General features: G+C 33.4%; 1 protein-coding gene across 1 annotated transcript in view; it reads left to right on the top strand.

Annotated features, from left to right (window-relative positions):
- The window catches only part of Gbe1 (1,4-alpha-glucan branching enzyme 1), a 267726-nt gene that overhangs the window by 57888 nt on the left and 200499 nt on the right, over nt 1-9339 (top strand). The gene's annotated exons all lie outside the window — the stretch shown is intronic.

Below are 9339 nucleotides of genomic sequence, written 5' to 3'. Positions count from 1 at the left end.
TATATATATATATAGTTCTTCCCTTCCTGTTTTCCTTCTGAAGTTGGAAACAGTGAGGGCCTAAGCACAGATGACTCCTTAACAAGAAGATAGGAGAAAAAGGTGCTTTTAATGATGCTGCAGCTCAGTAACTCCTGTCAGTTTTGAGAGTCCCAAATAGAAGTTTGCAGTTCATTATATATCTCTTTTTACGTGTATGAAAATTAATTCCATTGGTCTTTCCCTGGGAATGGAGCAAGCCGGATTTACACACAGCAGAGCAGTGGAGAGGGGGAGAGCATAGAGTCCTAGCAGGACTTTCTGAGACCATTATGCTTCTTTGGTGACAGATTACAGAAGTTGTCATGGCTACTCAGGTACATTCTACAAAGCATAGTTACCTAGTTAACCCACAGTTAATTTATAGTTGCCCAATTCCATGTGGAGGGGTGGTCTCCTTGCTAACTTCTTTTAGGAATCTGTATGCACTGTTATTAAGTGCTAATAGTATCAAAGATACTGTTTTATTAAGGTATTTTAGAAAATAATCATGTGAAGATACTTTTTATATGTTTGAAAGTCAAAACAACTCAGAATATAACAGTGATAATTATAAATAATATGCTTTTACAGATGACTCTTTTTAAATTTTATATTATTGCTTATATTTTATGTGTTTATTTTAAATATAATGTGTTGAACTGAAACTTTTTGGTGTATTTCTAGAGAATATATAATTGATTTAAATGATACATGAGACGGTTTTTGTCGAACTGAACTGAAAAATGTCAGAATAGCTGTATTTAGATTTTAATGAAACTAGGCAGAAAGGAGACTAAAGTGAATTTCTTTTTAGTCTTTTAAATGAAAAACTGCATCATTTGTCCTATATATCTTATTCATCATCAGTCATAGCAAAGCATTCATTCCTATGAGAGAGATAATGGATTCATAGAGCCAAAAGGAAGGGAAGATTGTCATTCAAAGCAGATGAATTTTAGTAATATTCTTATCATAAAAAATTGGGCTGCAAAACCTTAAGATTTGGAATTAAGTTGCCATAGATATATTTAATTAAAAGTAGATTGCTTTAACCTTTCTTTAAGTTAGAAATAGTTTTAAAATCTTAAATTAAATTTGTAGTTAGTTTGTATTTAACCTGTATTCAGGACTTGACTTTAATCAGAATTCTTTGTAACGTTTATCTCCAAAAAGGTACATTTTAATTGAACTATTACACTGAACATATAAAAAAGTTTCTGAAATAATTTTATTACTTAGTGTATTGGATGAAAATACGGTTTATGTTCCTCCTGGTAGAGAAAATAATGAAACTTATCAAACCTACCTAAAAACTCAGAACAAAAGTGTGTCCTGTTACCTCAACTCCCTTACACCTCATCAACACAGCTACTAATATTTCTTTATATTTCAGTGTTATCATCTGATGGGTTGTTTCTTGTTCATAATTCTCTCCACTGGATATTACTCTTCTCACAGTTCAAGCACACAAAGAATTAAGTTATTGAAGTAGTAAAGCAAATATAAATGAGAGTATATATTTTGCTTATGGGTTGGCCAAATTGCAGCCTTTCCTAAGGAGTTGGATTTAGGGTAATTAGAGGAAATTCAAATGCTCCAGACTTTTTTGTTGTTCTGTGTAACCTGAGCCATAAAAAAAGGTGTGAATACAGAAGGATATAGGACCAACTACCATTGCTCCCTGTACCTGCTCTCAGACCTGATTCCATAGCCCTTTGTTTTAGGACATGAGACTCTTCCTTGTTCTGAGCAGGTGCTGCGTTTTGGGTTGAGTAGACCATACCAGTTCTCCCTATTGAGAAAAGAGGGATGAAAATGAGTGATGAGAGTAATACCTATTGCTGTATCTATGATCAGACCTATGGGTCTTTTGAACTCCTTATTGATTATTTTTTTTCTCTTAAGTAGTAGTAAGCCAGAAAAGAGGTTTTATTTGTTACTGATTTACTTTCTCCTAAGATTTACTCAAATAAGTGGTAATAATACCTTGGCCAAGCCTTGCTTTTTTTTTTTTTTAAAACAAACATCAAAAATCTGAGTCTATCCATCATAACTTTCAACTCATTTTGAAAGACTTCTGTAGTGAATAGTTCATATTTGTTCTCCTTTATCCTCCTCTCTGCAGGATGAGGAATCACAAACTGAAATCTCCTATAAATATACCATCATTACCCAGAAGGTAATTGCAACATTATAGAGTTGTTAATCTTTTCTCAATGAAGATTGAGATTCATTCATTCTGAGAGACTTACTAAGATAGAATGTTCATGTTAGGCGTACAGAAAATTGGAATTCATTATTGTTGCAAGCAGATGGATTATTCTCATCTGGACTTTATTTTGTTTCACACTCTCATCATCAGCATTGAAGTAAAGAACTTGCTATGTACAGTGCTATATAGCAAGTACGATCAAGTGAAATTTTTATGTGCGAGCTGTTAGCATGGGTCCTAATATATAGTACATTCATAGTAAATATTCATGTATTCATTTTTGCTTTTATCTGGCATTTTCTGAGGACATAAATAGATAATGTAAAGATTATCATTTAGCATGTTAAAACATTCCCTTGCTGGGTTAACTTTTCCAAGTGTTGACTCTTGATATGAGATATGGTAAAAATATGGGATAACTATTTGAATAATAATTTATTATAGTAAAAAATGCATTGCCATTAATTCCCCTCAAAAACTCCCCTTTATTTTAAACATACTTTACCTCATCATTCTTGTCACTTTGTAAAGCAGTTCTGGAAATACTGTTTCATTGAATGTCTTTGTATGATATACTCAAAAATACGGTAAATGCTTTTGCTTAGTGCCATCCATCAGAATAGCAGGCTATGGTGTGACTTCATCTTCCTCATTCCCCACATCTGGCATCATGCAGCTTCTGCTTTTCTTCAAAGTAAAAATGACAATTAAAAGTAAATGTTTTGAATTGATTCAGGTCATTGAGGCAGCCACAATAATGCACCTTGACCCTAACTAATAAGGACTTCCTGAACTGCTTCAGAAACTGGAATGAATGAAAGAATGTGTTCAAAGTGAGGTGGGAGTATTTTGAGGGAGATTAATGTCAATGTATCTTTCATTGTAATAAAATTTAAACATTTACCTTATTTTTCAGTTGCACCTCATAGGCTCATAAATGGTGTTTTCATCCCAAATTGAAATCTCGCGAAAGTATTTCTTCAATACTATAAAACTAACAAAAGAAAATAGAATATTCATATGTGAGTTCTCTTTCAAGTATTGGTATTATTAAACCTTCCCAATAGCCCAGTATGGTAGATAATATTATTGCCCTCAATTCTCAGTTGAGCAAATAGAGACTTCCACTATAGGACTCACCTTTGCTAACATGTGGCTGAGCTAGTATTGCATTTAAAGCATTTTTACTTTGCTGTAAGCACTGATCTGGAGCAGATTTGAATTGAGGATCATTGAGTTGTAAGGAAAGTGAATTCCACTTGCAGATTTTTTGCAATCCTAAACTTCCCCCTACAGAAGTATTTTTAAAGAGAGAATTCTTTTCTATGTTTTATAGACATGGACATTAAATTTTATGAAATTTAACAAAATCAAATTTTGCCCTTCCAAAATCCACATATCTAAGTAAGTGGAAGTTTTACCTGAAAAGGTTCTGTGTGTATTCATTGTATGAAGACCCTCGTTTACTGGAAACACTCTACTTTTGTACTTTGAATTATTTGTAACTTCTGTGATATACATCTGAAGCTCAAGTTCATGTCTCTAAAAAGTTGATATGTACTTTTGGGGTGTTTTCATAATCTATACTGTAAGACATTAGTGATGAATGTGTGTGTGTGTGTGTGTGTGTGTGTGTGTGTGTGTGTGTCTGTAATCTTTTATATGTATGATCTATCTATCTATATATATAATAAAATGCTGTATTTTCTTTAACATTGAATTGTGAGACAAGAAAATTTGAAAAAGTAGTCTGACTTGAAAGAGAACTCACATATGAATATTCTATTTTCTTTTGTTAGTTTTATAGTATTGAAGAATCCAAATTTATCTCAGTAAGATAACGTTTACTTTTAATCTTGGCTACCCTTTTTAAAGTCTACACTTATTTAGTCATATCTATTACATATTTTTCACTCTTTTGTTTCTGTTACATAAATTTCACTGTTTAAGGTGATTCTGCAACTAATCTTGAAGGAGGTTTTGGGAAATATTATTTGCTTGTTAGGGTGACATGACACGATAGTGAGTTGAATATAGTTTGCAGAGGGAACGAATATAATGTTCATTACATTCTTGTTTTAATCACGCATAAACATACACAACACCCCAAACTTTTTGATCCTCTAAACAATGCTTAAATGTACGAATGTGCATGTGAAGGTACTTATGAGGGAGATATCAAAGGAGAACTACCTTGGTTATGGTTGTGAGTGTGTTAGCTCAGTGGAAGAAAAAAGTTTTGAGTAATAGAATTGAATTCTGTTAGTAGGACTTAATCACACTGTAAGCAATGATTCTTATATCCTTGTCTGACTTTAAATAAATGGCTATTCAATTAAAAGCCAGTAACTATAGTTAGTAGTAAATAGTTTTTTTTACTATTTTTTATTTTAATAGAATTGCTTTAGTGGCAGTTGGATTTATTTTTGATCATATTAAACCTCCACATAACTTGCCAGTATTTTCCTGAAATTGGGTCTCTAATTTTGAAATGGGAGTGGGAAAAGATGTGAAAATTGATGGCCTCAAGCTTTTTAAAATCCAAATTGAAACTTGTACTATAAAGAGAGAAGTTTAACCTGAGAATTTATGCCTATATCAGCATGACACAGAGTAGCAATTGAAGTTTTCGTACACCCCACAGATCTAATAAACACGTTGTTCATTTAAAAGTGATTCAATTTTCTTGGATTTTAAATTTCAGAAAAGAAGGAATGTAGCCTATTGAATTATGCCTTATATGTATTCTTAATGTAGAAATCACATATAGGTGTCTATTTTAGATGCTGCTAGTATTTAGATATAAAAAATAGACATTTTATGTTTATTTTGAACAGCTTATTCCATATTTTAGATCACTTTTTTTAGTGCTGATATCTAATATATTGAGCAAATGATTTATATATATATATATTATTAATATATATTTCATTTATATAATTGTATGCATTGCATATATTATGTTTAATGCATTTGGAATATAGTACATAAAGAACATTAAAATTATCTTAAAATACTAATATATTCATGCTACTAGTTTTTGAAATTACTATAAATTTGTTTTTTTAGCTTTTTCTTTGTAATTTGTTTACTGGTCTGTTTGAAAGTTAAAAGTAGCTTTCTAGATTTTTTCCTTTTCAATCATTTTATTGTTTCCTAAATGTAGAGATAATTTTATAATCCTAATTTATATTATACTCCTGTTAAAGTAATACTGTTTGTGATCATTTGTATAATTAAAACAAAGGATTTTTTCTAGTTAATTTTGTTTTTTATTAAGTTGCCCAGTTAGCTTAATATGATCTTGACTTGGCATAAAAAGTTTAATATGTATTATTTTAAATTTTTGTTGAAGAATGAAAATGTGATAGGGGAACTGGAGGAGGGGAGGCAGGGAAGGGCAGGGAAGGGGATTAAAAGAAAAAAGTAAACAAATTGTAATATATACATGTTACTACTCCCCAAGATGTTTGTAGCCTGCATGAAATGCAAATAAAATAAAAAATATTCTTGTTGAGTTCTTATCATGGAGGAGATTCTATACTAGGTTTTGGTGTTCAAAAATGAAAATAATTTTATCCATACAATCAGGTAGTTTACAGGGACAAAGCAACTAAATCAATATAGAGGAATATAACACATAGTTTGATAGATATAGGTTTAGGCTACTTGTAGCAGTTCAGTAGTGTAGTCATCACTCTTAACTGGTGTAAAATTCAACTGTAGCCACAGTAATGCTATGTAACACACTATCCCCAAACTCAGTTTTCAACAGTAGTGAGCCTTTAATAATTATTCATTGATCTATAGATCTGTTATAGTGGCTGTGCTTTTTAAGAGTCTTGATAAAAAAGATGGAGTAGCAGTTGAGGTATTTTTGGTGAGGGATGAGGTAGCTGGTATGTTAGGGAGACTGTTAGAAATCATCAAACTTTATTGTGTAAATGGTATAAATCACTGTGGTAGCATTCTTCTGTTCTAAATGCTATGTTGCCATTTACTCATACTGAATGAACTTCTAGACCCATTGTTTTCTGTGTCATGATTACTTCTCTTTGATCTGTTTGACTCCTTGCTACCTTCTTGCATGTTTGATCTCTTTTGAACCTTGGCCTTTCACCATACTCATCATATTGGATACATCAAATTTTCTAATTTCTGTGCTCCTGAACAGTTTCTTGTCACCATAAGGAAAATCATACAGCCATATAAGCTGTTGCTTTTGCAGATTCCTGTCTTTTAGCACTTCACTTAAATCATTTCTGAATCCACTCTTTCATATATATGTCTTTATAGATATATATCTATATATCTATAAAGATATATAGATATATATATATTTTTTTTTTTAGCTTCTGATTATGGGAAATGTGACAGCCATATTTTAAAGGGGAAGACTTTCAATTTTGGCTCATAGTTTCAGAGGTTCAGTCCATGGCCAACTGGCTTCATGTCAGAAACATCATGGTGAAAGGGTGAGATAGAGCAAAAATTCTCACTTTATGGTATCTAGGAAGCAAAGCACAGGGAAAACTGCCCTTAGCAGGTATATTGTCCAGAGACACTACCTCAGTGACCTACCTCGTCCAATAGGGTCCTGCCTCCTAACAGCACCTTCAGCTATGAACACCAATGGATTAATTAACCCAGTCCACTGATAGTGGACCAAGTCATTGATCCAATCACCCATCCAAGAGGTGTTTCAATTTCACATTCTCTTTAGAATTCTTTATTTCACTACTTCCTTATTGTTTATTGGAATACATTTTTCCTGAACTTTCAGAGAAAATAGAAGCCAGCACAGGCAAAAATATTTACCTTTTAAATATTTTCCATAAAGAAGATATTTATATTTATTTTCAGATGCTCTTAAAAGCTAATGAAATTGATGTTACAAATATATATTTTGGGTCTCTTCTCTTTGTCTTCTTAATAATGTAAATCTGTGTGTTCATTTCTTCTTTCATACATCGGTCTCCCCTTCTTCAGCTTCCTTTCTGCATATGTAGTTGCTCATAGGTCTCCTTCCTTATACACGTGGGAACATGAAAGATATCCAGTTGAATTATTGGTCATATTTATAGAATGATACTATACTCATTGGTTACTGAACCTGTAAGTGCATAGCAAAAAATTAGGGAACCTTATGAACCATTCCTGGATCTGATTCAAAATTTTGGAGTGGAGTTTGTCATTTTGTAACAATCATATAGTATGTGATAAAATTCCACACATTTTCAGATTAAAAAAGTGGATCTATCTGTCTATCTATCTTTCTATGGATACACACACACACACACACACACACACACACACATGTTTATCTAAAGTCAAGTATTATATAAACATAATGCATGTACACATAATTATGTAGTTCAAAAGTGAGAATATTTTGTACTAAGATAATGTGAATGAGGACTGGATTAAAATGTTTTATGGTACTTATAAAATTACTTTTATTCTACATGGAGTAGTACTTATATTGTTATAAGAAATGCAGTGGTAGAGAATAGTATCATATCACACTGTACCTGCACTCACTGTTAAATTCTCCCTTACCTCACCTCAGTGTAGATATCTTCCTACACTTGTACTTGATCTTTCTGCCACAATATTTGCTATTGAGTTCTTATAATTTCTTTAAATTATTTCCTTCCCTATTTTTGTATTTTCTATCCTGCTTAAGTAACTACATAAGTGATAAATTATCTTTCTGCCACTCCTAACAGCCAAACATTGCCTCTTGTCAACTCTGAAATAGCTTTCAGATGTACCAGACCCCCCACTCCCCTTTAAAATAGCTGTCTTCACTCCTGTGCAGGAGAATCAGCCGAGTAAGTGTCAGTGCAGCTCAAGAACAATGATTAGGGGTTTCACTGAAAACTCACAAAAGCTCAATCTGAAAGTACGGTTGGGATTAGAAACTGCAGGACATATGTAACCTTTAGTAGAGTATTTCTCAAGTATTTTTGGGCCTCAAGAGAAGAAACCGGAGGGAAGTGAAGATAATAGAAGTTTGGGCTGTCAATGGCAGGATAACTACTGTATTAAAGAGCATTTCATCATATTTGAATGCTAAAAAATAAGAGCCTGAGCAGGGAGAATAAACATCAGAAAACAACCAAAAAACAAAAATAAAGGGAACAAATGAAAGTCAGGGATTGGCCTTGAATAACAGGAGAAAAGGGCCTTCCTTACTGCCTAAAGGGAAGGAGGTGTAAAGTTGGCTGCAGATACTATAGGTTTGCAGGTTTGAATGTAGAAAACTTCTGGAGTCAGGTCCAACAACTCTAGGTTTCTGTGTGAAATAGCAAACTCCCTTCTGCAAGAATGCAAGCTTACACTAAGATACTACAACCTATTTATTAGGGGAAGAAAATTTATTCTCTCTCTCTCTCTCTCTCTCTCTCTCTTCTTCTCTTCCTCTCTCTCTCCCCCTCTCCCTCCCTCCCTTTCTCCCTCTTCTCTTTCCCCCCTCTCCTCCTCTCCCCCTTTCTCTCTCTCCCTCCCCTCCCCTTTTGTGATTATCTTCCATAAGGCCATATACCAAGGTTAAGCTAGGCATGTTGGAAAAAATGAAATAAAATACTTAGGACTATTTAATGTTGAACTTCTAGGGTGCACCCTGAATCACATTTACTTGGCTGGGAATGGTGTCTTGTCAATGTGATCCATTAGGCCCTGTGTTTTGACAAATAGTTCCTTTTGTAGTGTAGCTGCCATAGACTTCCTTAACATTTTGAAGGCTAAGAACTTGCTATGGACTGAAAAACTGTGTTTCCCTAGAATTTGTGAGTCTGTATTAGCCAATCTGGTGGCAGTTGGAAGTGGGGCCTGTGGGAGCCAGTGAAATCATGAGGAGAAAACTCCCATGAATAAGATTAGTTACCCTATAGGAAGAGACATGAGAGGTGTCTACCTTCACCATCTAAGGAAAACCTGATAACAGCTCTTTGCAACCTGGAGTTGAATGTTATTAGTCATCTTTGTCAAAAAACAGTTGAACATGGGCCAGGGATTTAGCTTAGTGGTTCTGGTGCCTGCCTCACAAGTGCAAGGGCCCAAGTTTGATCCCCAGTACCAAAAAAAAAAAAAAAAAAAAAAAA

The sequence above is a fragment of the Fukomys damarensis genome, unplaced genomic scaffold (genome assembly GCF_012274545.1).
Source record: "Fukomys damarensis isolate Sample0158 unplaced genomic scaffold, DMR_v1.0_HiC HiC_scaffold_24, whole genome shotgun sequence".
NCBI lineage: Eukaryota > Metazoa > Chordata > Mammalia > Rodentia > Bathyergidae > Fukomys > Fukomys damarensis.
This window is presented reverse-complemented; position numbering and strand designations above follow the sequence as displayed.